The 6,318-nt window shown below is 46.9% G+C and overlaps 1 protein-coding gene across 1 annotated transcript in view; it reads right to left on the bottom strand.

Annotated features, from left to right (window-relative positions):
• The window catches only part of LOC107194870 (T-box transcription factor TBX20-like), a 45,394-nt gene that overhangs the window by 30,516 nt on the left and 8,560 nt on the right, over positions 1 to 6,318 (bottom strand). The window lies entirely within an intron of this gene.

Consider the following 6,318-nt stretch of genomic DNA (forward strand, 5'->3'; position numbering starts at 1 on the left):
AAAAAAAAAAACAAAGTTGACCTTAAAATATCCTAAAAACCTCCACTTATAAAGGAGTCACGTACACAACATGATGTCCCTCTTGATACCATGTAACATCTGTAGAAATAATTTTCCATACAACGCATAATTTAGAAGTCATTCGAGGTGATCAAGTTAGCTGCCTCACCCTTATACCCCCCACAAACGCCGCACGATACACAACAAATTACGAGCGTGCGTCATTGAAATACGGGGGCAGAAACGTTTCGAGAGCATCGAAACCGCAAAACGGCCCGCAATCGCCCCAGCCAAGTCACCGACCGCAAGAACTGTGTCACGGATGGACGAGCCTTTGACCGACTGCTGTTCCTCTCCAGCATCGAGGAATGGCGATAATCTCCGATCTCGAGCGGATCTCGTTAGACACACAGCCTCTCCGTATACTGTACAACAAAATACCGTATTCGTCGTTCGATCGTGGTCTCCAGAACGATTCCCCGTGACCACGTCCGGCGAAAGATCGTTTTCCATCGGAAACATTATCTCGCGGGAAGATTCAACCAAGGGGCCAACAGGGTAGTTCCTGCGAAAATTGTTCCACTGGTTCCTGTAGACGGCAGAAGATTTGTCGTGAACACCGTATATACGTGACGTCGATACATCATCGAGATAATTAGCCGTCACGAAGGGTGGCGCCTCCCCCTGTATCCGAGATAAGTGGAAATACATTCAAACGACTATTAAGCATCGATGGTAAGTCAATCGGGGGATATTCCCCCGATCCCTATTTCACGTTACGCTTCTAACCTCTCCCCTTGTACATAACACCGTCCCTACGAACAGCCCTTTTATCTTTACACGAAATCACCACGAACGAGTCAATTTGTCTCGGGACTCCTTTTCCGAATCATTCGTCTCCGAGTATGGCACGTGATTCCTCGAGTTCACGTTTTCTATTCAATTTTACATGCCCCCGAAGCTAGACCGTTCCTATCCGTGATAAATAGACCGCCGATGTTTATGCATTTATAACAATTGTTAACATGCAAAATGCAGGAAAATAAAGATTATAATAAAATTCAATGATAGTTATATATTACTATCGACATAATAAGACATTTAGTACAGGAACTAGATTTCTACCTGATGATTATGAATATGAATATATTATAAAACTGAATGTTTATAAATTAATGTCTAAAATTCTGAATGTACATAAACACCCGCAGTGATAAATGTCTGGGAAAGGGTATTAAATGAAAATTAACAGAGAAATGAGGCGCAACAGAGATAAAACTAGATAGAAACGATTCCAACGAATAGCGAGAGATAGCGGGAACGATCGCTGGACATCGAGAACAAGGGATGAATCGTTCCAAGCACCCCGTTCTAGCCGTGTCTGTCTCTCACTTTCTCCCGTGACACAGCCGTACTATACCGGGTCAAATTAGGCAGAAACAAACAGGCCCTCCATGGGCCGTGGCTAACGAGCCCATAATCGCACGAACACCTCGACCCCAAACCACCCCCCGAACCACTCCAAACAGCCTCGAACCACGCGTATTACACATATATGCCGACGCGTAGCCATATCGCCGTTGCATCTGTTACCCCGTGTTCGCCTCCCCTTGACAGTAGGGTGTACAACCTAATTCGTTCGACTGGACGGCCCTTAAATAACGCGGAAACGATTGAATATGTTTGAAGAATTTAGCTCGACCAGAAGATATACGTACACGCACACCAGGATATTCTAAAATCGAGAAAAGTTATCTGGAGTACAGTGAATACTCGATGAGTGTTCAAAGACTTCTGACAAGAATAGGTGACCAGTTGCAACGGTGATTTTTTTTTTTAACGAGGTTGCAGTGATTAAGCTTGAAATTCTGACGGCAATGATATTTGTTTCATTGCCATTAGTTTATGAAATATTTAACGCTAGAACTACCAAGCAAGTAAAAATGACTTGGATATACACTCTTACAACGACGATTAAAATGTTATGACAATAAATTTTCTCAGATCTTTTGCACCTTTCATTACGATATGGAAGTGAAGAAATTGGTCAATTTCTAAATTTTGATAATTACGGATTTTTTATTTTACAATTATCGATATCCTCGGGATACTTTAGATACTCTACTTTATACACAATACTATACTCTACTATATTACACAATTTAACTTACTTAGCATACATTCGATGCTGGTAGTTCTAGTCCTAATACTCATTGCTGAGGATCTTTCGGACACTCATCGAGGATTCACTGTAATGCTAAAAATCCTTTTAAAAAAACGTGACGGATCGAAAACGGTAATACGTTTGTCCGGCCGAGCGGACAATTTACGAGCGATTCAAGGGTCCCCGAGCCATGTGAATCAGCCAGCCAGCGTCACGACACACATTCGAGGGGCCGCCACAGGCGAAAGGGAGGGGGAGGAGTGTCGGAGAAACCATCAGCGTTGGGGCACGGAGTCGTCGAACGGAAGGGCTCGTACAAATGGATTACGGAAGCGGCGGATATTATAGCGATCCGAACACGGTCGCCCATCCGAGTTACTTAAATGTTTGCCGAGCTAACGACTTCGCGCAGCGGCACACGCAGCAGGTGCTGTCGTCGTTATAATTATTATGCCGCGGGTCTCTTTCCGACCGAGTGGCAGTAGGTAGATTTTCGAGGATTCCGAGGCGTAGTCATTGGGTAGCGTACTGGGAACATCTGTTAATTATTCGATGATTACGAGAAAGAGAGAGATAGAGGTACCAACTTCTTGCCATTGATCGTCGTCGTTGGTTGTCGTCCTCCTCCATCTTTCTCTTCCTTCGTCCCTGATTCTGTGTTCTTCGTCTCGGTCGCGAAGCTTGTATGTGCACCCGTAAATACCATATACTCTTATACGCTTGGAAGTTTTCGTTATGGCCGAGAAGGCAAAGTAACAGGGATAAATAGACGTTTACCACCGGGTTCCCTCTTCTACTCGTCTCCACTCCACTCTATCCCTCTCTTTTTCTCTTTTTCCTGGTTTATCCTCTATTCGTCTTTTCATTCCGCGCACCGTACGGTTGATGGTACTCTCTCTCTCTCTCTCTCTCTCTCTCTCTCTGCGTCGTGTTTCGCGATCCGTGCACGTCCTCGCGTAACGTGCACATTCACCCCGCGCGCCACGGCCGCTTCGGGAAGGCACGTGTGAGTGTATAATGTAGGTTGCTGGCACCTTGATGAAGGGTTCGCGTGACGAGTACCCTCTATCCGCTGGTATCCTGTCTGTCTCTCTCACTCTTCGGCTTGACCCCCTCCCCAACCCCTTTACCCGTCCGCACCTTCCTATTCCACGGGTGCGTTGTTTCGTAGCAGACCACGGTTCTCGCCTACTTAAACTTTGAAAAATACACACACACATACAGGACCTGACCCTCGTCAACGAGAAACGAACGTTCCTTCCGACTTTCCGTTGCTCTCGATCTCTCGTCGTTGCACACGCGCGCTCCGCGAACCGTTTGGAAAAACGCAACACGTCCCCCCCGGCCCCCCTGGCCGTGAGATTCTCGGGTCGTTCCACTATTGCTTTCCCAGGTGTATGTACACCTAAGAGCAAACTCGTCTTCCACTAAGGGAAAAAGTGACGCAGGAGATGGACCTTCTATCATTTTGGTAAATTTTTTTCAAGTACTGAAATAAATGTTAATTTGGGAAAAATTTCAATAATTCCCGATACCAAATTGTAGGAGGCCCTTGCGCCACTTTTTTCCCTAGCGGAAGTTTGCACGTTGATGTAGGCAGTTCCCTAGATTCAATGTTGTCCAATGCTTCTCCCGTCAATGGGTGCCTCTTCACCGCAAATAAGACGGGTAAGACGAGCGAGATAAAGGTCCGTTATTGGGTCAGGTGGATCGAGAGGATCGACGAAAACTCGTTGATTATACGTTCCGAATGAGAAGCTAACGGATGGGGCCGCAGGAGCCTTTCCCTTAAAACGATACCGAGCCGCGTCCGCGAGGGAACGTACACAACACAAAACGTGCTCCACGGCTCGTCGCTTCTTTATTCTCTCTTTCGTCTCCTCGGCAATGACGACCGTGTTCGACTTTTGCACGCTCGAAATTGGCTTTGTTCGCGATACACACGAAACCGATTCCTCGCCGAAAGAGGCAAGGACAGACCACGCGAAGGGAAACAAACAAAGAGGGACAAGAGAGTGTGAAAGAGAGAGGGTAGGAGGGGGCAGGAGGGTGTGAGGAGTAGATAGAGAGAGGGCGAAATGGACAAGGACAGAGATAGAATGAAAGAGAGAGTAAGAGTGCTAACGTGGGAAAAGGAGAGATCCCTTGAGCCTAGTCCTCGCGGAAGAATCAGAGGAGAATGTGTATGGGCCCTGGGCACCCCGTAGGGCCAGACAATTCCACCTGATTGGTCCGAATTCGTATTGTCACTCGACGAAGTTGACGTTTTCGTTCGGCCCAGGGGTATATTTCGTGCCAAGTTTCTCGTGCTAACGACGCTATTCGTGCATCGTCGCGGGTTCTTGATATATCGATCGTCGCCCATGAAGAGAACGACAGCCTGCCGACACGCCCCGGAATCATTTAGAAATTTTTCTCTTTTTTATTTTTTTTTTTTTCTTCTTCAACCGAACAACCTTGCCGGCAGGGGTCGCGCCCGACTGCCGCAATTCGAAAAACCGTTTCTAACCGCGCAGACGTACAGGTTCGTCGCGCGAACAGACACTTCTGCGAGGCGACTTCGCGTGTGCGCCTCAAGGTTGCACATTATGTGGTACATGCAACACGTGCATATACACTCGTGTATGTAGATGCTCGTGTTAAAGTCGTCGAAACGGGTCGAGGATCGGTTACGCGCGACTCGAGCTTCCTTTGGAGTATATATGTATAATTTATAATTACTCGCCGTGACGCCTTATCGGAGGACCCCGATCCACTTCACGAATCCACAGACACACATCGATTACCATCTGTACTTTCAACGATACGATGCCCGAACGCGTTACAAGATTCGATCTATGTGTCCGAGGACGAGAGTTGTCGCGCGCGACATCCTCGTTTCAATGTCGAAAGTTTATCGCCTCCTCCCAAGAGGGACACACATACACGCAGGTTAGGCCAGTCTCCCTTGTGTACCGCAAAATATCTCGTAACGTGAATTTGGTCACGCATCCTTAGAGTGCGCAGCTGCGGGGCCCCGAGTTTATTAGCATACCTATAAAAATGAACGCGCGCGAGCGAGCGCGGTGTATCCACAAAGGGGCATAAATTGCCACGATAAATTACACCCGAAACTCCCTTAAATATCTCGTAAAACGTCGGTCAATGAAATCCATTAGTTCGAGTACGTAATTCCGAGTTTTGTTTGACCACCGGTCGCAATTTACGCGTGGGATTCGACGGTTACGAAACTAATAGAAAGACACACACACGCGTGCCTGTCGTCTTTGTTTCCACGGGTGCGCGCAATAATTAATGGGCCTGAACTCAATTGTCGCGAGGTAACGACGCTTAATTGCGAGCCCAAACAAAAAAAGGAAGAAATTAATTTTTACACCCCCTCTCCAGTTCACCACCCGGAACCCAGTCAGGTTTTTCGTTTCTTCGTCGAACGCGTTCACACGTATACATACTGAATTAAGGCAATTAACCAAGTCGTAACTCGCTCCAACGGAACACAGTTGTTCCACTCGTACTCGTAAAGACGTTCGTCTCATTACCCAAAAAGAGCCTTCTCCGCTGGAGTTTCGTCTGTTCTTTAACACGTCGAACACGCTACCGTTCTTCACAATTACTGTCCTCGCAATTCCATCGGGAATCGATTACACTTTCGAATACGAGACCCAACACGTCTGCGGTTTGCTCGGTTATCAGAAACGCCTCTCATCCGCCCCCCCCCCCTCCCGGTTGTGTCGGTTCGCGCCCGGTCTCGGCCATCTTCCGGTGCACCTGCGCGCTTGCGCGGCGAGCCACGCGACTACTGCTCTCTCTCGTTTCGCGTCCGGCCACCGGCGAAACCACCGACAAACACACACGTTTTCGTTATTTTTCTAGATCTGGACCCCAGAGCCAGAATATATATTAACCCTTTTTGCACTCCGATGTCGGCGAAATATAGAAGCAACTTTGTATTTTTATACATTTAAAAATTAAAATGTTCTTCACTTTTCCATGGGGGCCTCTACTGTTACATTGCATGTATAATTGTGTGTTAAAATTAAATAGTCCTGGAGTAGCTGGTTGCTCGTATTAAAAATTGCTCGGAGTGCTAAGGGTTCAGTAGCGTTTTTAAAAAAAATAACATTTTACATGTTGACTGTATCAAATAGTTCACT

This window comes from Dufourea novaeangliae, unplaced genomic scaffold, assembly GCF_001272555.1.
Source record: "Dufourea novaeangliae isolate 0120121106 unplaced genomic scaffold, ASM127255v1 scaffold8, whole genome shotgun sequence".
Classification (NCBI taxonomy): Eukaryota; Metazoa; Arthropoda; class Insecta; order Hymenoptera; family Halictidae; genus Dufourea; species Dufourea novaeangliae.